Consider the following 25,673-nt stretch of genomic DNA (forward strand, 5'->3'; position numbering starts at 1 on the left):
AGTAGTCAGAATACACCTTTCTGAAGAAATGACCTTTGAGCAGAAACCTGAGGAAATGTAAGGGCAAATACTATGATAATCCGGGGAATACTGTTCATGCAGAGAGAACAGCAGTTACATACATCTCAAGTCAGAGGCATGTTCGGCATGGTATATGTTTGGAAAGGTTGGAGTCCATCTAATCAGCCTTTTTTCCCTTTAACATTAAAGGTCTCTGGATAAAATTTTTTGAGAAAGCTAAATCCTGGAGAAAGAAATTTAGGTCTGTAATATACTGGTGTAGTTATAATTCCAGATTATGCTGAGAGTTTATTTTACTTTCTTTTATTAACTTTTGTCATTTCTGTGACCAATTTTTTTTTCCTCTGTGAATACATTCCTTCAAATATTTATTAAGTGACTACTGTTTACAAGGGACTGGCTATTTGCACATTTGTTAATTCCTGTATTTAGATAGTACCTAAGCATGCATCTGGCTCTCAAGGGGGTTGAATCAAAAAAGTAAAAGATTCCATATGGATATTTAAGAAACTCCACTGGGAGGCAGAACATTTACACATATAACTACGATATAAGAGAAGGATGTTGTGAATCATCCAAATAAGGATGATATCCATATAGACTCCAGTTACACCAACGTCTTCCTGGAAGATGAGGGATTTAAGCTTTTGTATATTTGGTCTACATTTCTACTGCTTTTTAAATCTTCTAACACAATTTGTAATCAGATTTTTGGTTGGTAAGTAGAAGAGTGAGTGCTTTTTAAGAAGTAAATTTTAAGGGGCAGAGGGAAGACTATGACAATTTCAAAATGGCAAATTTCAAATTTATGTTTCTTAAATTTACGCACTTTACTAAGTCACAATCTACAACCATTTAGCCAAGTATAGAAATAAAATTTGACAGGATATTTTTCCCTTGTGGTATCTGAAACTTCCGTCAGAATTATATGAATATGTGGTAAGTAAAATAAAGGAAAACCTTTCTATAATGTCAAACCTGAGTAGATTCAAAGAACAAAACTTTGTATAGCATATCATTTGTGCATATATAAAATAATATACAGCTATGGAAGATAAATTTACAATACTGAGCTATCTAGAACAGAAGTAATATCCCCCCTGCCAGTCCTGCAGTCCAGAAATAATCATTAACATTGCCATGTGTTTTCTTCTAGGCTTTGGTCCTTATGTAATGTTTTACATTTGAGTCCTCCGTTAACTCAAACTGAATGCAAAATTCTGAATGTCCTAATGTTATTATTTAAATAGGACACATAGTCTTGCATTTTATTGCAGTTTTCAGAACTAAAATTTTCAAATGGAGCTAGTGATTCAACTGATATTTAATGTTAAAACTTTTCTATTTTTTGATATTATTACAAATAATGATGATATTAACAACCTTAGTTTTCCACCTAAGGCCAAAATTCCATGCTGTGTTTTCTATTATTCTTCCCTTGATTTTTCCAAATGAAAGGAATGGCTATTTCACTTGAACATTCTTAACCTTTTGATTCCACTTTAGATTATTTGCATGCATGAATTATCTCTACTAACAGGAGTAAAAATATCTTTTTATTTTCTTCAATCATTTTGTACATTCTAAGCATTCTCTAAATATTTGTTAAGTAAATGTCTAAAGGAAGAACAGTTAAGGGAGCTCCCTGGTGGTCTAGTGTTTAGGATTCAGCACTTTCACTGCTGAGGCCCAGGTTCAATCCCTGGTCCCTGGTCGGGGAACTGAGATCCCACAAGCCACGTGGCGTGGCCAAAATAAAGAACAGTTAAGGAATATAATGATTTTTTTTTTTTTTTAATTTAGCTCTAATCTCCGAGACCCCTTGTCAGCATAGTCACTTGTTTTGACAATCACCCAGGAGATTATATTTCCTTCAGGTTAAATGCAGAGTTGTTGAAATTCAAACATAAGCTCATTCAATGAAAATTCTTATGCTTGTCAGAAATATCGACTTAACTAAACATTAGCCTTGGCAAAATAAATTTGAACTGGCAACCAATTCACAAAATCGCCAATTGTTCTTACTTGGCATTTGGTCTTTCACTATGAAATGCGTGTATATAGTCAATCTTATGTCCTTCTGATATTATTTAAACTTCAGCTCCCTGAATTATTCAAATGTATAATTTGCAAGTCAAATATTTTATGCGTTTCAGTTATTTAAAGTATAACTTATACTAACAGATATCTATCTATCTACAAATCTTTCTATCTATATACTGTCTGTTGATCACTAAAATATTTTTATTCATCATGCACTCATTCAGTCAACTAATATTTCTGGAATGCATGTGGTGGCCTTGAACACAGGACTTTGGAAATGTGCTTTCTATCTTAAAGCAGCGGTTCTCAGCCAGGGATGATTATGCCCTCACCACCCATCCCTCAGACATTTGACAATGTCTGGAGCCATTTTTGGTTGTCATGTCTGGTGAAGGGTGGGAGCTAATAATATCTAGTAGTTAGAGGTCAGGAATGCTGCTTAAAATCCTGCAATTCACAGGACAGCCCATAAAACAGAAAATTATCTGGTCTAATACATCAATACCACTGAGGTCGAGAAACCATGTCTTAAATGATCTCACAATTTCAGGGTAAAAGACAGGCTTGTTATTATATCAGTGGAATTAAGATTATAATAAGCACCAAGGATAAGTATTTCTAGCAGGGATACAAAGAAGGATGTCGTCAACTTTCCCTGGAAAAGACTGAAAGTTTTGAGAAAGTGATGTTGAGCTGCAGAAGAGGAGAGGGGGCAAGGAGAGATTATTTCTGGCAGAGGAAATCGCTTGAGCAAAGTCATGGAAACGACACTATGAATGGCTTAATTGAACTGGAGTTCTAAGTGGTGGTATGGAGCCCTGTGTGAAATAAATCTAGACCAGTAGTCAAAGGCTCAATTATGAAGATTTGGTTTTGCAAGCTAAAGAGTTTGGACTTTATTCTATAGGGAAAGGAAATCCATTGAAAAGATCCATGAAATCAAAGAGTAAGTATGGATTAGCTATTTTTTAAAAAGAATGAAAATACCTCTGGCAGCCAAAAGTAAACTAGAAGAGAACAAACATGACTGGAGGCATGGATGTCAATTTGGCTAATTATTAAATAGTGCAAGTTAAAAGTCCTGAGAAGCTGCACTATCTCACTAGAAGTGGGATTTGATGGTAGCTGCTGTGAAATGGCAGTGCTAAGAAGGCTGGATGGAGGAATTTGCCTCTTCATTGAATGTGGGGGGTGAGATGTCAAATAGGAATTTTCAAAAATGAGTTACTTGTAACATTGGAAGTAGACTAGTTTGTTCAATGAGAACATCAGCAGAGGAGACTGAACCTCTGAAAATATTTCACTGTCAAGCAGAGAAAGAGAAATTAGCTTTTGCATGTTATAATAGGTAGTCAGAGATATCACGGGGCAGGAGAGGTGGCATAATGACATACAAAGAACATAAGAGACATCTGGTCATTATTTGAAATTAAAGCTGATGCAGAAGAATTTTATTTCCACTCCAAACAGATTATGAAAGAAGTATTTTTGAAATACTTAGGGTAAAAAACAAGAAAGGGATGCCTTAGATTCCAGAGTGAAGAAAAAATTTCAAGATAAGATTAATAATCAGAAGCCCAACATTTCCAGTTATCAGAACTGGGAAACAGACCCTAAATGCTGGGTCTGATATTTTAGTACCCTCAGAGGGAAGCCTAGGCCATGGGCCGCTTACACAAGGAGACTGAATGTGTGTTATCTGCAAAAAGCTTTGAGACAGGAAGGTATTCTACTATATCTTTGAAAGCATAATTCTGACCATTAGCCATGAGTGAAAATGAGTCATTTCTGAGAAACATGCAAGGTGAAACAGCTTTAAACAAATTTTTGAGTTCCAAATTTGTATTACTTATGTGATGTGAGAATGGCAAGTTGAGAAATTAACAAAGTTCTAATATAAACTCTTGAAACCATGACCACAATGAAGAAGTGAATATGAACTGGCACTCAGTGGGTGTTGCTGCAAACGGGGGCTCCTGAAATACCTCTGTGTAAGTCATCTCGGGCTGCCATAACAGAATACCACAGACTGAGTGGCTTAAACAACAGATTTTTTAAAATTTTTTCTCACTGTCCTGGGAGGCTGGAAATCCAAGATCAAGGTGTTGGCAGTGCTGGTTTCTGGTGAGGTCTCTCTTCTTGGCTTGCAGGTGGCTGCATTCTCACTGTGTTTTTACATGGGGTGTCCTCTGTGTGCATCTTCCTGTTTACTCATCCTCTCTTATGAGAACATATGTCCCATTGGATTAGGACCCCAACCTTATGACATTGTTTTACCTTAATTACTTTTTTAAAGACTCTACCTCCAAATACAGTCACATTGGGGACTGGGCTTTAAAATGTGGATTTTGAGGAGACAATTCAGTCCATAACAATCTCCACGAAGATTACTTAAAACATTCAGGTCGCCTATGGGGACCCATAATTAAAGAGAGTCAGAAAATTCAACAAATAGAATTCACACCCTAAAACTAGAAATAATAGAACTAGCCAGAGGAGACATTAAAATAAATGTGTAAAAGTTTAAATAGATAGAAGAAGAAAAATAACCACAGGCACCAAACTTGACAGAGGAACCCAATCTTGTGCTGTGGGGAAATGAGCTGCATGATTTGGAGATTGTGAGCAAATACATTTGGTAAAGATGTAGATAAGTGTAAATAAGTGTTAGTAACTTGGAAATAGATCTGATTAAATTAATCAGACATGCAGCATGGGTGTAAAGATATGAGGAAGATAACATACCACCGAAAACATACAAGAGAATTTTTAGAAAAGGAGGATAGAGAAAAATGAAAGATAAGATGGCTCAGAATTTTCCTGGACTGAAAAGAGATATCAATCTTCATGATGACCAAGTATACTATATCCTTGACAGAAGGATCAAAAACAAATCTACACCTAGATATATTGCACTGAAATTTCAGAACTCACACAATCAGAAAAAAAAGTCTTGAAAGCAATCAAAGATGAAATATCTATTGCAATCAAAGGAACAAAAATTAGAATTACAAAAGATGTCTCACAGTCATGATGGAGACAAGAAGCCTAATGGAATGATAACTTTAAAGGGTGGATGAAAAATACTTGTCAACCTAGAATTTTATACTTAGCCAAAGTATAATTCTGGGGTGAATCTAAATTTAAAAAAATTCTCATAAAAATGCTGTGACAATTAACAATTTATACATTCTCACCAAAAAACAAAGTCAAAAAAACAGAGCATAAAAATCAGTAAGAGGAAATTGAATACCCTCCTCCCAAAATAAGGATGGGATGGTTAGAAAATACTTGATAAACATACAGATAAATGTAAGCAAACTTGGACTGTAAAAAAACATATTGATACATAGATACATAGATGATAGATGATAGATAGATGATGTATATTACTAATTTCTTGGTCATTTTAAACAAAGTATTTATAGGCACAAACAAGATAGCTTAATGTGGTAGATTACAGAAAGAAGTTTAGTGTGAATACATTCTAAAGCCTTATTTGGTTTGAGAATAGATTAGACATATTGATTATCTATAAACTCTTAAGTATATATGTTTAAAATTTATGAGTGAACACCAATAGAAAAGAAAGAATATTTAATATCCAGATCAGGAAAAGGAGAGAGGAATACAGAAGACTGTATCAATCTAAAAGTAGGGTAAAAACTTTGGATGTAAAAGATAGAGACCCACTAGAGCAGGGATCCCCAACTGGTCCCAGTACCGGTCCCAATACTGGTCTGTGGCCTGTTAAGAACTGGGCCGCACAGCAGGAGGTGAGCGGCAGGTGAGCGAGTGAAGCTTCATCTGTATTTATAGCCGCTCCCCATCACTTGCATTGCCACCTGAGCTCCACCTCCTGTCAGTATTATGGTGAGTTGTGTAATTATTTCATTATATATTACAATGTAATAATAATAGAAATAAAGTGCACAATAAATGTAATGCACTTGAATCATCCTGAAACCATCCTCCCACCAGATCTGTGGAAAAATTGTCTTCCATGAAACCGGTCCCTGGTGCCAAAAAGGTTGGGGACCGCTGCTCTAGAGTATAATGGTTTCCTCTGGCAAGGGAGTAAAATTGTGGAGAATTACAAATTGGGCTTTAACTCTTTCTAATATATCAGTTCTTGAAAAATAAATTAGTCCAAATTGTTAAGCAAAATGTTAACATGTGTTAAATCTGTGGATAGATGAGATTTGTTAGTTGTGACAACTGGTATATTTCTGTATGCTTTAAATATTTATCGTATTAACAAATTTTAAAATGTATATTGGTGTCAGATAAAGCTGTGTTCTTATCCCATTCCTCACACTTACTAGGTAACTTGGGTAAAATTATTCAATTTCTTTATGTTTCAGTTGCTTGATTTTTAAATGTATACACTATTGCAATATTCCCTACCTTTCTTAACAGTGTGAAGTGTATGGCCCAGTATTTGGAGAAAACATATGGTAACTGGTAGAAATAAAACAGTTTATTTCATGCAGCAGCATGAAACCAAAGAAAGGAGAATTTTTAAAAAGGGAAAGGAGGTATCATTTGTTTCACATGCAAGCAAAATGTTCAAATTACTGATATTGACCGCTGGATTCAATGAGGTCACTGACGAAGCTTACCTGAGCAATATGGGGAGATTGGTGAGAGCAGAAGACGGTGGACATGGGTAGAAGAGGGGAAAGAACAGACAAGAAAAGACTTGCAGTAATTGTTTGAAACAAGAAGGCAAGGAAGAATCACCTATTTATTTATAGAAGCAAGAGAGAAAACAGGAATTTTAAAAATGGGAGGCTGCAAATGTGAAGTATTTTAAGTAATTTGGTTGTGAAAGAAAATGGGTCAGTGACTAGGGATAGACAGAGGGTCTTGTGTGTGTGTGTGTGTGTGTGCATGTGTGTGTGTAAAGGCAAGGATTTTAGTGTGTTAACAGACTGAAAGGAGAGGTCCAGTAGCAAGCGGGAAGGCGATAATCTAGGAGCAAAGTAAAACACTAATGGATCAAGATCCCACAAGAAAAAGCAGAGGTGCGAATTAAGAACACGCATGGTAGAGATGGCTTTAAGCAAGAGAGAATCACTTGTCTGAGATTAGAAGACAGTGAAGGGTCAAGTGCTGACAGTGATAGTGTTTCCATGTGAGTGAAGGACAGTGAGGGAGTTTATGACTCTTACCTTCAACTTTGTCTGTGAAAGATTTGAGGCAGTGTCCTCCACTGAGAAAGAATGTGTACTTCCGCTATTGTTGTTTGTGTGCTTCTTCCCTATCAAGAATAAGGACTCAGGCGTTGAAATACTCCAAAAAGGATGCTTCCTCTGATGGGAAAATTGGATTCAGGCTCAAGTCTCCTTCTCTAAAGAAGGGTTTTTTTATGTGAACCATCATTGTTTGAGACTTCAAGTCACCACGCTCATTTCAGAAAGTCATGAAAGGTTCACTAAGGGGACAGGAACCAAGATTCCACATTTTCATGTCCTCTACAAAATCAGCTTTCCAAAAATAGACTCACACAAGCTGTAGTCACAGTGGAATGTCATGTTTCTATTATTGCGATGACATAAAATCATTAAACCACTGCTAATAGTAAAAGTAGTCATGTCTGGTAATAGAACTGCTCTGTGCCCATTCAAAGGGAATTGCGTTTCAAATGACACATGCAGAGCAATGACGGGAGGGGCAGGGACTGAGACGTGACTTCCACAATAATTTATTACATGTCCTCCTTTGATCTTGCTGAGGCACTCAGGTTCTTTGTTCTGAAAAGCAGTGTCATACTGACTGGAGTGCATAAACACAGGTGGTAAGAAGGTTTCAAATTTTTTTGAGTCATCTGCTAAGTTTTTAATAATATTTCCTGTATTTAAGGGAAAAAATATTAAAAACATATTAGAAGTTCCTAATATCAAGATTCAACTCTTGCCTTCCTAATCTCAGGAGGTTTTTTTGGTCTAGACTTCTCTTTATATCACATGTATCACACAAGCAGAATTATGACTACCTACTATATGTCAGGCATGTGATCTGTTAATCCCCACATAATCCAATGAGGTAGATATTATTACCATGGACAAATGAGTGCACTGGCATCTCAAGATTGAACTCAATCTTTCCAGTATCAATTGGGATTCAAACTCCGGTCTGAATAAAAATATTTGAGATTTAAAAGAGACACTGAATCAAATGTCACTTTCGAGTTCTGAACCTACTGAAGAATGGACAAGGAAGCTTTGACTTCCTCAGATGTTCAGATATTAACTTTATTAATAGTAAAGCTGTACTGAGAAACATACTTGGTACATGAAGCCAAAACAGACTTCCTATCATCCCCCTAAAACTGGCCCCTGACCCCTCCTATGGTGAGAAGTGTAGTTACAGAGCAGATTAATTGCATGTTGGAATAAAGCCTGCCTCTCACCTTCCAAGAGCATATGGTACAGGTGCTCTAATCCTATACAGTAGAGCCACTCCTCTTCTTGTGGGGAGAGAAATGGTCAGAGGTATAGGATTGGATTCTAACCAACACCTCCAAGAGAGCCAGAGGTTTATCAGTAGAGGAAATAAATCATTCCCCCGGACATGGCACATACTTTTCCCACAGCATCTTATTCTATTAATTGTATTAGTTTAGTACACTTAGCAGTCTTATGATCTTCCATGTAATGAGCTTCTTAAGAGTAACAAGTGTATTGATCAAACCATGACAAAACACCAGGAAACACACACTAGGACTGATGAAAGAACATTATGTGGGAGGCATTCACCATGGTAGAGGTCTATGCTCTCCAATTTCCCATTGTACTTTGGGGGCTGCACACAGGAATCTAGCAAATCTAGAAAGCTTTTAAGAAACTAACTAGCAAAATGATAGTTCCTTCCCTAGCATGATTAAGAGCCAAAATCCATCAACTACATGTATGGCATCGTCTTAGCTCCAAGTCTAGTCTTGTTCTGCTAAGTCTGACATTCATAGATAAGAGGACACACACCTCTTCCTTGACAGGATCAGTGTGCTAATGTGTAAGCCTTAGAGTCCCAGCTCTTTGACATACCTTTGACATACCTGAACATGGCTGAATCTGCTACATCAGCATTTTACCAGAATTGATTGCTTAAGCATTTTGCTGTAGCTACCTTCCACATGATCTGCAGAAGACCAACTCCTTTGGTAGACTGGCATGTAAGGGAATAAATTTTGGACAAGCCAATTCTTACTTCTCAATGTTGGCTTGATTTTTGTCTTCTTATCACACCATGGTGCTTAGTACTGTGTATTGCAACGTGTAACTGTTGCAAAAAAGGAAATAATGCGTAAATGAATGAATGAATGAATAATTATGTAGGAAAAAAAGTGTAGTTACTTGGGCTGTCTTTCCCTCACACCACTTCTCCATTCCTCACCTGTCAAGAAGTACAAACAGATGCCTAGGCACTAATTAGGAACGGAAGTATAACTCTCTTCTATATGATAAATCTCCCTTCTTTGATCTGAAACTCAGAATCACTTCATTGTCAAATAATCCTTACCACATCAACAGTGGAGTCGCAGGTAAAATAAGGGTTCTCTAAGTCTCTTAATGAAAGCTCTCAAGTTTATCTTTTAGTTCCTTTTGAGATGTGATTAAAAAAAAAAAACTCCCTTATTTATATTAAAAAAATTCCCTGGAATTAAATCCTAAATTCTAATAATAGCTAGCATTTTTGAATGTTCGCTACGTGTGGGTGCTGTAATAAACACTTGACATAGATTATCTCATTTAATCCTCACAGAAACCAAATGAAGTATTTACTGTCATTATCCCTATTTGATGAAGAGGATACGGAGGCTCACAGAGAATTAACAACTTGTCCAAGATCATCTAATGTCGAGTAATCAAGAGTGAATGACCTGAAAGCACACATACCAGCTGGGACCAGCCTTTGGTTGAGGGGAAAACTTACAGAGACAGAGCAGTAGCAGGTGAGCAAGCTTCTCAATGCCAGGTGCACAGGGAACTGGTGAGTAAGACATCAGACCTGAGAGGGGTCCCAGTCTTGAGCTGTGGGGCTCCTAAGCTTCATGGCTGGGGGAACACCAGCTCTAGGATGGTTTGGGGCTGAGGTCCAAACTTTGTGGTTTCAGTTCTGTGATGTAGCAGATTCCTGGCTTCCAGCCCTGTCAACCTCAGCATTTATAACTGGGAGTTTCTCTTTTGGTGGGATCAGGGTCCAGGACCCAAGCCTTTTGTTTAGATTATTGACCTTCAGCACTGTTCTATCTTATCAGCGTTCTGTCAGGATGCCTGCCTTAAGTACTCAGTTTTGACCAGTTTCCATACCTTTTGGGTTTTAATTTCCAAATGATGCTGCTCTTTGAAGGAAGGGGGGATGGCAACTGTCTCTCTGGGAACCTGGCCTGCTAGGTGTCCAGGTCAATCAAATGAATCCTTGCCTGTCACTTAGCTATTATGTGGTGGAACCTTTATTCAAGTACTACAGTCTGATGCCAGGGTCTTCCTAGTCTTAAATGATTTGCAATAAGAATTTGATATACTATCCATATGTTCATTTCAGGTAGTATCATAGTCTACAGTATATACTTTTCCTGTCATATATTTTTTTTCTCGTGCTCCTAGTTGGCCATTTTAAATACTTACATGTTATTCACCTATTTCTAACCCTTATAACTCACCATTCTGGTACTGTATGCTCTGTTAGAGTGGGAGATTTAATTTGGCTGTGAACCATCTAAAGAAGATATGTTGTTGACTATGGAATCGATAGGCTTATATACTGGGGTGCTGTTTGGGGATGGATGATAGGGAGATCCTAAGAGGTGGGGTTTCTTAGAAGAAATGATAAATCCAAATTCAGAGTTTGTGACTTCTGTGCTATATATGGATATCTTTAGAAGATTTTAAACTAGAACTAATGATATTAAGAACTTGTCTCCGTGTCAGTTGGGTTATGTGGTTACAGAGTTATTTGTTATCTTGAATTCTTTTTGTTTATGTCACAGTGTCTAATTTCACTCTTTCCAATCATTCTCACTTTAACTTTATAAATTTATAAACTTTATAAACATAGACTGTATTGACCTAAGAGAAAACATCAGTAATGTAACAGTGATAACATCTTTACCACCATATAGAAGGTTCATGAAGTCAGAGGTGTAATCTGTTTTGTTGATTGCCATATATACCTGGTGCATAGATACTAAAGCAAATGGTTGCTCAATGAACATTTATTGTTTTAACAAGGAAAGTAATGAATTAATCTTTTGCTATGAGAATTAATTATTAAACCAGTTAAATTGTCTTGGGATTTCAAGGTATATTTTTAGTTGTGTTTATTTATTAAATTAGAGGTGAAAGGCAGGATTTTCATACTAAGAATTCTTTAAGAGGATGAGATGGGAAATGTGATCATCATTCCTTATTTTACCACATGCAAATCTTTGGTTTTCACTGGTGAAGGGCCAATATTTCCAAAATGAATTTTTAAAAAAATCTTGTGATTGTAAGTACTTTCAGGTGTGTAGAAGTGTGTGTGTGTGTGTGTGTGTGTGTGTGTGTGTGTGTGTGTATGTATGGGGAGGGCAGATAATGATTTGAAAAATATACTCATTTCTGGTGATCATCCTTGGTTTTGGATATATAGCTTCCCTCTCTCTAAAAAAGAGAAAAAGAATGTTAAATTGGAAGGGACCAGAGAAATCCCTGCTTGCACATCTCTCCCCTGTAGATAATTATTCCATATTATGTTAGATGCTGAGGCCTTATTTCCTAGTTTTATGTCCTTGCACAAGTTGCTTCATCTTCCTGTGCCTTCTTTCCCCATTGACAGAAAGGGAATAATAATAATAATGATGTCATAATTTTGTTGTGAAGAATCAGTGAGTTACTACATATAAAGTATATAGAGCAGTGCCTGGTGCAAAGTAAGCACACAATAAACATTATCATTACTGTTAGTTTCGTATGCTAATGCATAAAACATTGCTTTATCCAAGCAACTTACACAAGTCAGGAATGGATGATCTCTGATTTTGGCACCAGTGTTCCATAATCCTGTAGAGAGCCTTCAAGACTCCCTAGTTGTCTCTTTATGAAAATATAGGTCAAATCAAACCAAAACACATATGAGAGACTGCATAATGCCTGTTATGTCTTAATGAAATTGGGTGTCCTGGGACCCCTCCAATCCTCTTTGACATGTCCTCAAACTCTGAGAATGGCCTGGCTTCCTTTGCAGTGCTTTTTAAAACTGGGACTAGCCCAAGACTGACAATGGTGATAGATGAGGAACATTCTAGGATGGTACCTCTGAAACCTCAAGTCACCAACTCTACGTGCAATCCCAATTCAGCAGAGTTTGAAAGGAGCAGAATGAGGTGAACACCTGATTTTTTCCCCCTGTCAACATTTCCAGTCTAATATTGTAGGCAGAATACTAAGACACGGCTTGTGATGGTTCTGCTAGGCACAGTACCATAACAATGAATAGAAGCTCCTTCAGGCAATGAAAAATGTAACTTTTAAAAATGAAAAAGAAATATAACTATACCTTTACATCAAAACACACATACACCGCCAGCTGGATTTCAAGAATGTGTGAAGATTTCTTGAGTATTATTTGAAGGTAGTCTTCTGATTTAGATTTCTGTAAACTGGCTTTGGTGCCCTTCTTTTTCCCTGGCCCTTATCCATATGACGTTCTTCCCAATGACCCACTCTCTGACTTTCTTTAGATAACTTGAAAATATTGACTGTACAGACACCAAAGGTGAAAGGGATTTTCATCCCCACTGAACTCCAAAGAGCAATTCTCTTTTCTCACTCCCAGAGGAATGTTTGTAATCTTGTTGGAAGTATTTCTGCTGTACTATAATGTCTACAGAAAAGAATAATGATCAAAGTTTCTCATTAACTACATTTTAATGGGCTTCATTAAAAAGTCAGCTTTCCCCAGTCTCAAAGTGAAAATAAAAAAAAATTCACTTAATAAATGAAATACACATGTAAAAGTTAAGATGTTTTTAGTCAAAATAATATGATGAAAACAATGTAGAATCCATCACTGTATTTCAGAGTTTTTAGATCCAGGGACTTTTTTGAATAAAAAGTGAAAGGCCCCTATCCTTACAAAATAGACATATACACAAAATAAAACCTATAAAAATTTTGAAGATAATTCCAAGAGATGTATTTGATGAAGTCTATTTAGATATATCATATAGAAATGTATAGATCTCAGATTAAAACCCCTGCATTGACTCAGGTTATTGCCAGACCCTTGCAATCAGTGCATGACGAGACCATGCAGTGAACGGGTTACAGGTGTGCCAAGATCATAGTTCCTTTCTATCTTCAAGGCAGAGAGATAGGGTCAAGGGTACCTAAAACTTCAGGGTCATTTTCCTCTCATTGTGAGCAAGCATGACAATTTCCCCCATTAAGCCCTAGAAGTCTTATTTTCTACATGATTTTTAACATGAAATGGGTTGAACACAGTGCTAAAGAATGAATTGTTCATTTATTCGTTCAGTGAAAGTTTTTTGAATACCTCTTATTAATTATGAACAAGTGTGTTAGATATGGGTAGAGTAATAAAGGTGACTAAGTTGATTCTCTAACCTTGAGGCAATCATAGCTACAAGAGGAGATAACCAAATAATGACGTATACTACCGTAGGCTGTATGTGAAGACCTATTGGAGCACAGAGGAGAGTCAGCCTAATTTTATTTGGAATGAAAAGCAGGGTGAGGACACTGAACTTTGTGCATTAGGTGGAGTTCACCAAAATGAGTGTATGTCGTAGTATCATTTTGCCAACAAATAATTTTCTGTTACAACATTTTTAATGGTTGCATACTATGTTACAGTGTGGATATAACACAAATAATTTAATTGAGCCCTTATTTTTTTGTCATTGGGTTAGTTCCATTTTTTGGCAACTATGAACATCATTGAGATAAAGATTTGTATGGTGAAATCATAGTACATGCCTGTGATTCTCTTCTTAGAATATAGCCCTAGATGTGAAATTACTGGCTCAAAGGACCAGCAATTTTTTAAAGCTTAAGTAAATTTTCTCAAGCTAACATTATAAAAGAGTAGGGCTTTGGGGCCAAACTTGAGTTCAAAATATAAACATTCCTTTTGTTGGTTATTGACCTTGGGCAAGTTGCCTAAGCTTCATTACCTTTAGTTTCTACCTTTAATAAATGAGGATCATAATACTTACCTTGAAGAGCTGCTTTAAAAACTGTAGTGGAACCGGTCAGAATGGCCATCATCAAAAAATCTAGAAACAATAAATGCTGGAGAGGGTGTGGAGAAAAGGGAACACTCTTGCACTGTTGGTGGGAATGTAAATTGATACAGCCACTATGGAGAACAGTATGGAGGTTCCTTAAAAAACTAAAAATAGAACTACCATACGACCCAGCAATCCCACTACTGGGCATATACCCTGAGAAAACCATAATTCAAAAAGAGTCATATACCAAAATGTTCATTGCAGCTCTATTTACAATAGCCAGGACATGGAAGCAACCTAAATGTCCATCATCGGATGAATGGATAAAGAAGATGTGGCACATATATACAATGGAATATTACTCAGCCATAAAAAGAAACGAAATGGAGTTATTTGTAGTGAGGTGGATGGAGTTAGAGTCTGTCATACAGAGTGAAGTAAGTCAGAAAGAGAAAAACAAATACAGTATGCTAACACATATATATGGAATATAAGGAAGAAAAAAAAAAAAAGGTCATGAAGAACCTAGTGGCAAGAAGAAAATAAAGACACAGACCTACTAGAGAATGGACTTGAGGATATGGGGAGGGGGAAGGGTAAGATGTGACAAAGTGAGAGAGTGGCATGGACATATATACACTACCAAACGTAAAATAGATAGCTAGTGGGAAGCAACTGCATAGCACAGGGAGATCAGCTCTGTGCTTTGTGACCACCTAGAGGGGTGGGATAGGGAGGGTGGGAGGGAGGGAGATGCAAGGGGAAAGAGATATGGGAACATATGTATATGTATAACTGATTCACTTTGTTATAAAGCAGAAACTAACACACCATTGTAAAGCAATTATACTCCAATAAAGATGTTTAAAAGAAAAACAAAAGATATCAACAAAATGAAAAAAATAAAACTGTAGTGGAGAGTAATAAATACTTATCGAATCTCCCTTTTATTTTTGACAATAGGTACCAGTTAGTTGCTAAATCCTAGCAATAAAATTCAAATGTTCTAAATATTTTAGGTTAGCAACATTAATTTCTAACAGGAAATGTGCACTATTAAATAACTGTGTGGTATAGTTGTACTCAATTCATTGTATGGCCCGCATTTCGAAAATTCTGACTCCTTGTTCATATAAATAACTTTAAAATTGCTGGACTCTGGTCTGAAATTTGCTCCTAAAATATAAGAAAGTTCCAGAATTGGATAAAGAGACAGAAATCTGGGATAAAATTCATATTCTTCCACCTATTTCCTGTGTCACTTAACCTCTCAGACCCTCAGTATTATCATCTGAAAAAGGAACATAAGGTTAACATTCTCTTTCTGCTTCAACAAATCAAATGAGTAATATAAATAGAAATATATAGATGATAGATGGATCTCTAAATTGGTATTCTGGTATGACCCATTATTCATATTGGTTTTTAAATCTATCATGAATCTCTTTACTTATGGAAAAAAGAATAGGCATCATGCAAAGTGTACACTTCTCTCATGCTTGTCAGTGTATTATGAGTTTTTCATATTATCTCGATGTGGGGCACTGACTTGAAGGATCTGGACTTATTTTTGAACTCTCGTCAGCGTTCCATGATTAACGTTGCCCAGAAGAGAAATGCTATTTTGCATCCTGCATCTTCAGTGCAACTGTCAGCAAATAAGGAAGGCATCGTCTTTACCATCATTATTGCTAACGTAAGAAGCAGAAAAGAACAGCTGGATTTTCACACACTCGGCTGGTAGAAGCACTGACATTTAGTGAAATCTGTTTTCAATTTCTACCTACGTCTTTTTGCTTTAAGAATGTATTTAAAGGGGAAAATATCATTTTTATCCCAGACTAATTTTAAACTCCAAATCTGGGATATTTACAGATCTCAAAGTTGTTTATCTCAATGTTGCTTTTCCTCCTTGACATAAAAATGCAAAGTTACTGCTGATTGCATAGTATCTATTTTGCTTATCTACTTTTACTGCTCTGTTTTCTCCGTGTCCTAAATTCCCTGTAATGTTTCAGTTTCTCTCTGTTCTCCAATTTGGCTAAAATTTATAATGGCAGTGGGTAGAAATAATCTTTTAAAATGAAGAATTGGAAGGGTTAAATCTTGCTGCAATAAAAGGGCAATACTATAGCTCAGACATTTGCTCTTTAAACAGGAAAAAAAAATCTGTAGCCTCTATAGTTACAGTGGGCCAAAATTAGGTAGTCTATGTGGTAATTTTGTTGAATCAGTTTCTTTTTTCTATTGCATACATGGTGGGATCATGAAATAGTGCATCCACTTTGTAAAGCAGTTTGGCAGTTCCTCAAAATGTTAAACATAGAGTTATCATATGATCTAGAAATCCTGCCCGTAGGTGTATACTAAGAGAATTATATGTATTTCTTCACAAAATTTTGTACATGAATGCTCATAGCAGCATGATTCATAATAGTCCAAAAGTGGAAACAACCCAAACGTCTATCAACTAATGAATGAATAAATGAAATATGGTACATCATAAAATGAAAAATTATTTGGCCACTGAAAAGGAATGACGTACTGATACACGCTATAACACAGGTGAACTGTGAAAACATTATAGGCAATGAAAAAATGGCCACATATTATATTACTCCATTTATGTGAAGTGTCCAAAACTGACAAATGCACGGAAACAAAAAATAGATTACTAGTTTCCAAGAGTGGGAGGCAAAGGAGACTGAGGAATGGTTGCTAAAGTGTATGGGGTTTCTTTTCGAAGTTATGAAATGTTCTAAAATTAGATTTTAGTGATCATTGCACAGCTCTGTGAATATACTAAAAACCACTGAATTACATACTTTAACACAGTGACTTTTTGGCATGTGAATTATATCTTAGTAAAGCTCAGATAAAAGTAACATATATTCATTAATAAAAAGTAGAAACTGGGGATGGTGGAAATGAATGGGGAAATCATGACTAAACAGTTTAGCGTCCTAAACCTTTCATGTTTAACATTCTTTATAAACATTTCTATTTTTAATGACTTTGGAATGTCTTTTAACTACATGAACCACAATTAAGCATTTCTTTGTTTCAAGTGTAGATGATTGGCAACTATTCACTAGTATCAGATTTTTTTCTTCTTTTTTATTGAGAACCAGGCAAAATGTCTGTGGTCACCGACACACACTTGTTATAGTGGTCAGTCTTCTAGGACCTGGACATATACTCCAGGAAATAACTAGCAGCTGGCAGCCTGGTTATCATAGAGGTTCTCTAGGTCCTCTCACCTGGGTCACTGCTATCATTGTAACTCATTGTAGGAATAGAGACCTACAATGACACAGCCAACAGTAATTGAAAATGTCTTTCATATACTCTTTATATGGGGGAAAATGTGGGTGTCCATTGTTTTCTCATTGAAAACATATTTTAAGACTTCACATAGCTAAATGTGGCAGGCAAGTAATTCACAGACTTGTAGGCCACAAACTCTGATAGTCTAGGATGGAGAATAGGGCAACAGATTAGCTGAAAAGCTTCCTGTGTCTTTTTACTAATGCAAGATTTAGTACATTTAAGGTTATTATAATGAGATCAAATCAAATTTACAGCAGAATGAGGGAATGAGAATAACAAATGGAGGTCAAAATGTGCTTTCACAGTTCTCTGTTGCACCAGTTAGATCTACAGGGCAGAGACTTAATGCAAGTTGATGTGTGATTGCTCCAGTTTTAAAACAATGCAATTCAGTTTACTTCTGGTTTCATTATGGCTATGGAGATAGCACTTGAGTAATTCAAAGATAAGAGAAATGGTAGGGGTAGGGGTATCGAGTGTGTGTACGGAAGTGTATTTTGATCCTGCACTTTATTGTTATAACATGCAGGGATCTAGTAACCCTTTAACATGTAGTCTGTTATGATTTCATCTGATATAACTGAGAGCTAGCAACTTTGCCTCTCAAAGAAATCATGTGGTCAGTCCCACTAAATGTGACACATTCACTGTGTGGTAGAGACAATTCAGAGAGTAGACTTAGACGTACAGTCATATGACCTGGTGCTTAAACTAAATTAAAATGAGTGTGCTAACACTTTGTCGGTTTTCACCTCTTCAGCCTCACAGCAGTTTATAAAAGGGAGATGTTTGTATGAGAAAAAGTCCCCGTTGGGGATTAATGCCCAAGTCTCTACAAAATTTTACATAAAATAAGCAAACCTTATCATAGGACTTGATATGTTACCAAGTCATTTCATGGAGTAATTAACACATATCCTGTCCTAATCCTATGGGAATGTTTATATTACAGAGTTTACAGTGTATAGAAACTGAGAATCAAAGTGATTTTAACTTTTCAATAATCAAAGTATAAAAGCAAGAACTGGGACAGGAAGTAAGAAAATAAAATCACATTTGTGAAGCCCCTATTCTAGCATTATCCTAGAAGTTTCTAAAGTGTTAACACATTCAATCCTCCGGAAATCATAGGAGGTGGGCTTCATTATCTCCATTTCACAGAGAAGAAAGCTGAGGGTCCCAGATCACAAGCCAAGGTCTTAGGAGATTTGCAATTCAGCGCAACAGGTTTTAAAGTTTACATTTTTACTTTAGACCACGTATTCTAAACCCAATCATGATGTTGGGAAGATACTCTTCTTTAGAAGAGTCTGCAAGCGCTGACTTGCAGTGTCACTGCCTTGCAGACCTTGATTAAATTCTTAATACAGTAGTCACCCTCACATTTTATTTGCTACATGTGTTTTCTAAAAGGTTAGAATTCATTCTTTGGTAAGGGCACTGGGAAAGCCCAAATCAAAAGTAATCTTGATTAGAAAAAAAAAAATGCTGTGGAAGGGAAGACTGGACTTTCTTCACATGTTCAATATTGTTCCTGGTGCAGACTCTCCCTGACACACACACACTTTGGTCATACCTTAAATTAAAGTAAATAAACAAAAAGATAAAGCTTAGTTGGCCTCAGAGTAACTGGATAAATGTATGGACTCTACAGCAGCCACTAGAGGATGACAGACCAATGAGAGCTCAGTTCAGCCCTTACCCTGCAGTGGAGAAAGCAGTGAGAATGCTGTCGGCTTCGTCATTAGAGCACCATCCCGTGTCTCCTCTAAATACTGCTCCTTCTTACCATAGAACAGTGTATAAACGATAAACTATGAGGCTCCATTTCTTTCCACAGTCTTTGAAGCTCTTTCCCTTCTGTATTCACTCCATTCACTCCATTCTTAGGGAAGCCATTCTGGCTTCACTAAGGGCAGAGGGATGGATGCCAACGGCTCCTGGACCTAGAACCTTCCAATTCACCTTCAGGTACTAGACAGCTTTACCAGCCCACAACTGACAACCATCATTGTGACCAAAAGATGTCAGATTAGTTTGCTCCGGCTGCCATGACTAAATACCATAGGCTGGCAGGCTTATACAACAAAAATTCATTTTCTCATATTCTGGAGGCTGGAGGTCCAAGTTCAAGATCAAAGTGCCAGCGGGATTGATTTCTGGTGAGACCTCTCTCCTTGGCTTGCAGGAAAGGCCTCACATGGCCTTCCCTCTGTGCACACACATTACTGGTGTCTCCTCCTCTTCTTAAAAAGACACCAGTCCTAACACAACACTGTAAATCAACTATACTCCAATAAAAATTAATTAAAAAAAAAAATCCTACTCAGGGAAAAAAAAAGAAAAACAAAGACACCAGTCCTATCAGATTAGGGCTTCACCCTTTTGACCTCATTTAACCTTAGTTACCTCCTTAGAGGTACTATCTCCAAACAGTCACATTGGGGGTTGGAACTTCAACATAAATGAATTTTAAGGAGATACAATTCAGTCTGTAACACATAAGACTGCATTAATTTGTTCAGAGGAATTATACTCCAACCCCTGGATCTTTGTAATCACCAGAGGGATAGAGAGGGGAACTTTAAAAATTCTCATGTCCAGGCCATACCCCAGAACAATTAAATCAGAATCTTCTACGCTAGGGAAGGGCATAGTAAGCACTTCTTAAAACCTCCCCATGTAACTATAAATTTACATCTAGGATTAAAAACAGAGACTTAAGTTGTTGAAGACCTATTGGTCCAATGCTTAATGCATACAATGTTGTGAATCCTATTGGGGAAAAGGAAAGAAGAATTAATGCTGGCATTTTAAGCATATTATAATGTGCTTACAAAGAATATGTACTGTATATTATACTTATTTTTATCAATACACTGTATTGCATGATATACTGAAAAACAAATACCATATACCATAGTATACTTAGGGACGTAAGGACAAGATAATAGGCACAGTTCTAGAATCAGACAGCTAGGGTTCTAATTCTGATTACGTGATCTTAACATTCCTGAGAAAAATAAGAATGATGATAATAGTATCTATCTTTGTTATGAGATTAAATGAGATTATACATGCAAAGCTTCAAATAATCCATCAGTATTATTATTAGCAATAAAGAAGTCAGATGCAGAAAAACTGGAAGTGTCTATTTCCATTTATCTTCACCCTGATACACTAAAATTCTCAATCTTTGAGATTCAGCAATGTGTCCTTGCAAAGCCTAAATTATCTACATTTTATATATCAAAGTGGTGGGACTTGGGACAGTCAAAGGGCATATGGAAATAGCAGAAACAGTAGTTAAGGTCACGGTAGAGATACTGGAAAAGCTTCGAGCAAACTTCTACCTACTGGAGATGATTTGGGGACACTGTGAGGGTGATGCTAGAGCATAAAGGCAGCCTTTTATAGGTCACTCCTGTTCTGTTGGAATATTAGATTTTTTGTCATTAATTTTAAGAATCCACAAACCCAACTTGCTGAAAATTTTCAGGAGATATCGAACAAATGTGTTTTGAGTTGAAGCTGCCCTGTGTTTCTCAGCTTTTTCTAAAACACTGAGCAGTTCAGTTTGGCATTTCAATCTGTCTCCTCTTATATTTATATTATAAAAAAGCATACCTGGTAGAAATGTTGCTTCTGAGCCCTGAGCATGGTGAAAGGATAAATCTTTTGTTCACTTCTGTTAGAGATGTTTCCTTATTCTCATTTGAAGTGTGTGGGAAGCCTTTCCTGTCTAATCTTTAGCATTTTGATGAAATTGCCATAAAAAGCTTTTCTGTGTTTTGTGTGAATCTTTATCTCAACTGGAGGTTTAAAGGGGGTTAAAGGGGGCTATTTTCCTGGTATGTTTAAAGTATACTGCTTCTGTGTAGAAACACTGGCCAGCTAAGGAGGGTTCATCTTAAATCATTTAGTGGTTCAATGCATGGCTTCAGAGCTAACCTGCCCAGTTTGAAATTTTGCTTTTGACATTCACTAGCTTACCTTCTCTAAAACTCAGATTACTCATCTGCAAAATGAGGGTAATAATGGCAGGTACTTCAAAGTTGTCATGATCATTAACTTTGCTACTGCATAGGAAACACTTAGAACACTGCTGGGTCCATGTCCAGCATGACTCTGTGTTAAGAATTCCTGAAGCTTACTTTAAACTTCTTTTGCCAAACCCACTAAAGGCGTTAGTCTAATGTCTAGGAGAAAGAAAACTCGCCTCTGAGCCACACTGGTCTGGGTTTGAATCTTGACTCCTTCACTTAGGAGCTGAGTACTTTTAAGTAGCAATCACTAGTAGCCTTTGTTAACTCATTTCTAAAATGGAGCAATTATAAGGTCCCCTTTGTATATTTGGTGTAATGATTAAATGAGATGAATTTACACTGTCACTGTCTGAGTTTAAGTCACAGTTTATTACCTCTTGCCTTCGGGGTTGCGGTAGCCTCACAACTGGTCTTGCAGCCTCCGTTCTTACCCATTCACTAGCCACTCATCATGCAACAATCTAAATAATTTAAAATATAAATTAAATCATGATACTTTCCTGCTTAATATGTTTATTAGCTTTCTATAAATTTTTGGAATAAATGCCAGTCTTACAACCATGGTATATGTGGCCATGTCGCAATAATCTACCCATGCCTAAATTTCCAAGCTTATCTTGGACTCTGCCTACTCCCTTGTTCAATATATTCCAGTCACACTTGATTTTCTTATGTTCCTGGAACATACCAAGCTCTTTTCTACCTCAGGACCTTTGCACATGTTCATGCTTAGAAAATTCTTGCATCTATAAGGGGTCAGTGTTCCTTTTCAACCTGTACATCTCTACTCAAAGTCATCTCTTCAGACAGGCCTTTTCTTACCATCTGATCTAAAGTGGGCAGCCCTCCAGGGTGATCTACATCATACCTCATCTCTTTAGTATGTGTTGTCATGCTTTACAATTATCTTGTTTATATATCTGTTTAGTTGTGCATTGTTTCTCTTCTCTGAAACTTGCAGGTAGGATCTTGTCTGAATTGGTCATCATTACATTCCATAGTCCCTGGTATATATTAAGTGCTCAGTGAGTATCAGTGGAAGGGAGAAGGGAATGAAGGAAAAAAAGAAAGAATGATAGCATCAAAGGTGCTCAATATATTTTAGCACTATTAAAGAAAATAAAGTTGTACACCTTCAATATATATAATTTTTATTCACCATATATACAAAAATAAGCTGGAAAAGTAAAAAAAAAAAAAAAAGAAAAAAGAAAGAAAGAAAAAATTATAAAGACAAAGTATGGAATTGAAAAGTTTTACTAACAATTAGAGAATGCCATTCACCAGAGAATCTGGACTCTGGAATGGACTTCTGGGGAGGAAAAAATGGAGTAGTCTTTTAAAGCCATGAGTCAGAGAACTGTCTCTCAAGAGGAAAGTGGTGTCTCTCACAAAGTGGTGTTGCTTAGCTATCAACCTCTGGACGTGTCCATTAGGTAAGTCCCGGAACTAGCTGGAGGTTATCCACTGTGCAAGGATTTTGGCACCAAAGCTGCTTCTGCTACAATCACATCACACCGAAGTCGTTAAGTGTTCAAAGCAGAATATGGTACCCAGTCAGGTCTACACTGGTTTCAGCAGGCTAGCTGGTCAAATCGGGATTTGGCAGGGCCATCTCTCCCTTACAGCTTCCATCATTTCCTCTTTCACTGAGCAGCAAAGTCCATCTATGGATAATCTTAATTCCTTGCAGTCTGCATCATGGCACTTCTATTTCTAGAAGACCAGGATGATACTTTCTTTCCAAATCTGTTCTTGAAAGCTCTTGTCTCACTGAAATAGCTTTTCCTGTCTCCACCAGCTGGACACTCAAAAAAACATTATCTCAAAAGGACTTATTTTAGTTTTTCCATCCATCATCTGGAGAAAAAAATGTAAGGATTCATTCTGATCTAACAACTGTGTGTGGCTGCTTCAGAGAGAGAGAGACAAAGAGACAGAGAACATACCTGGTGAAACGCCTCCTACTTCGCATAAACGTCCCCCACGAGTGACTTCTCCAGAAGACGTTCTCCCACAGGCTGACTTGAAGGGCAGGCATTTGGGGCTGTGAAGGTTGTGTGTACAAACATATTCTCAGCAATACTGATACTGCTATTCAGTTTTGATTGCTCACCTTATTCCAGGTGCCGTTCTCAAAGCTTCCCATAGATTAGTTCACTTAACCCTCACATTCAACCAATGAGGAAACTGAGGCACAGAGAGGTGGATTGTGGTGTCTGAGGTGACCCATGAAGTTGTGTGGCTGAGATGGTAACCATATAATCTGGCAGCAGGTGATTTACTCTTAACCACTACAGTTTATTCCCTAGATGGTGCTAGTTTTATCGTTTCTGTGTTTCTACGTCTAGGTCTGTGGGATACAAGGGCTATCACGCTTATCGAAAAAAAAGTTTGCAACTTTACCTTAAAAATATTAATCGTCTAAGACCAATGGCCTCTGAAAAAATAATTGCTTCCTATTTGCTTCCAAGCAAAATTTCAGGCTTGTAATTATAATTCTACATCTAAAGCTGTCCAGTGTTTGAATCCTTGTTACCAAAGCAGCTGCCTTTTCCTCAGCATCTTAGATGAAATTTGCAGAACTCAAAGGTTTATATTCAGTATATTCTAGAATTTTGTTATGGGGTTTTCAAGCAGGTAGGATCCTCAGAAGGACAGATGTATAGAGTAAACCACCCATTCTGTTGGTCCAGGTGTCTATCTGTATCCCATTCTCAAGAAGATAGGAGAAATGGAAGGTAAAACATAGAGGTTGGGCTGAGTTTAAGGATTCCCTGAAGAAATAAGGCCTTCCTTGGTAAGTACAGCCCAAGAAGCTGATAAAAGGGGTCTGTTTTCAAAGCAAGAGTTTCCAGTGACTTAGAATCAAAGTAATATAACATCATACTTCTTTGATACATTATCAACTATGTGTGCATATGTGTATATAGTCTGAGTCTCTGAGAGACTCAATTTATTATTACATAGTTGTTTGGGGGAAAATCATCTTTATACCACAGAGTATCCATTTCAGCTTCTTAAAGAAAAGATCAAGAAAAGAATATTGAAGAAGACAGCATTTCTATCTCAGCTCTGCTATTTGCAAACTGAAGGAGATTTAAGTCAGTCACTAAACCTTAGTGGTCTTATATCTAAAATGCGAAGATAAGAGTTCTATTTTAGGGCTCTTTTGAGGATTCATTTTTAAAAATGTATGAAAAGTGATTTTAGTGTCAGGCCTGATACATAGAGGACACTCAGCAAATGACAGTTAATAAAAGGAAATCATTATGTAGATAATACAAAAATCCTTAGTTTCAGGCTTCTGATAAAACTTGAGAGGGGGCAGCAGAATTAACTCCCTAATTAACTGAGGAGCTAGTGTTTATTCTATGTAAACCTTGTAACTGGGTTTTTCTGTCAGGACCTGAAGGGTTAAGCCTAGAGCCGCCACTAGGTGTCAGGTTGGGATCGCTTTTGGAAGCACAAACTCCCTTAGCTGGTTCCAAACAAGAAGAGGCACTTTCTAAGTTAATTTCAGCTACTGTTCAGTTTCACTAAATAGAGATTCTTACTCTGCACATGTCAAATCTTCGGAATCTTTCGCTTTGTCTTACAGGTATTTGCAACCATTTAAACTTTTCACCCCACCACGCAGATCTAACAGGAGGTAGATTTTGAACTAGGGAAGGTTTGACTTAATGGGGACATGCTGTAGGGAGAGAAAGATCTCTCTTAGTCTTGTAACCCCCATAATATCCTTTAGTTCCCCCATCCTAGGATACCTGATATTAACATCGACACTGAGACATAATCTTGCTCTTACTATAAAATCTGCCACAGGGATGCAATTGATGCTACCCGTGGATAAGTTCCATATATGGAAATCTGGAGCGCCCACTGGTTTTCTTCATCACATCTCCTCATCCTCCTACTTTCCACCCTCTTTCTGTGCACTACCTTCCCAGCCAGTGTCCCCAGCATTATTCTTCTCCTTGGGCCATTTGGTTAAG

At 37.0% G+C, this 25,673-nt stretch overlaps 1 protein-coding gene across 10 annotated transcripts in view; it reads left to right on the plus strand.

Moving 5' to 3' along the window:
• Positions 1-25,673, plus strand: part of LRRC4C (leucine rich repeat containing 4C) — a 1,238,963-nt gene that overhangs the window by 251,428 nt on the left and 961,862 nt on the right. For all 10 annotated transcript variants that reach the window (XM_082343760.1, XM_082343757.1, XM_082343756.1 and 7 more), the window contains exon 2: positions 9,832-10,021. The gene's annotated coding sequence lies outside the window, so the exon portion shown is untranslated. The remainder of the gene's footprint in view (positions 1-9,831; positions 10,022-25,673) is intronic.

The sequence above is a fragment of the Balaenoptera borealis genome (assembly GCF_965194805.1).
Source record: "Balaenoptera borealis genome assembly, chromosome: 11".
NCBI lineage: Eukaryota > Metazoa > Chordata > Mammalia > Artiodactyla > Balaenopteridae > Balaenoptera > Balaenoptera borealis.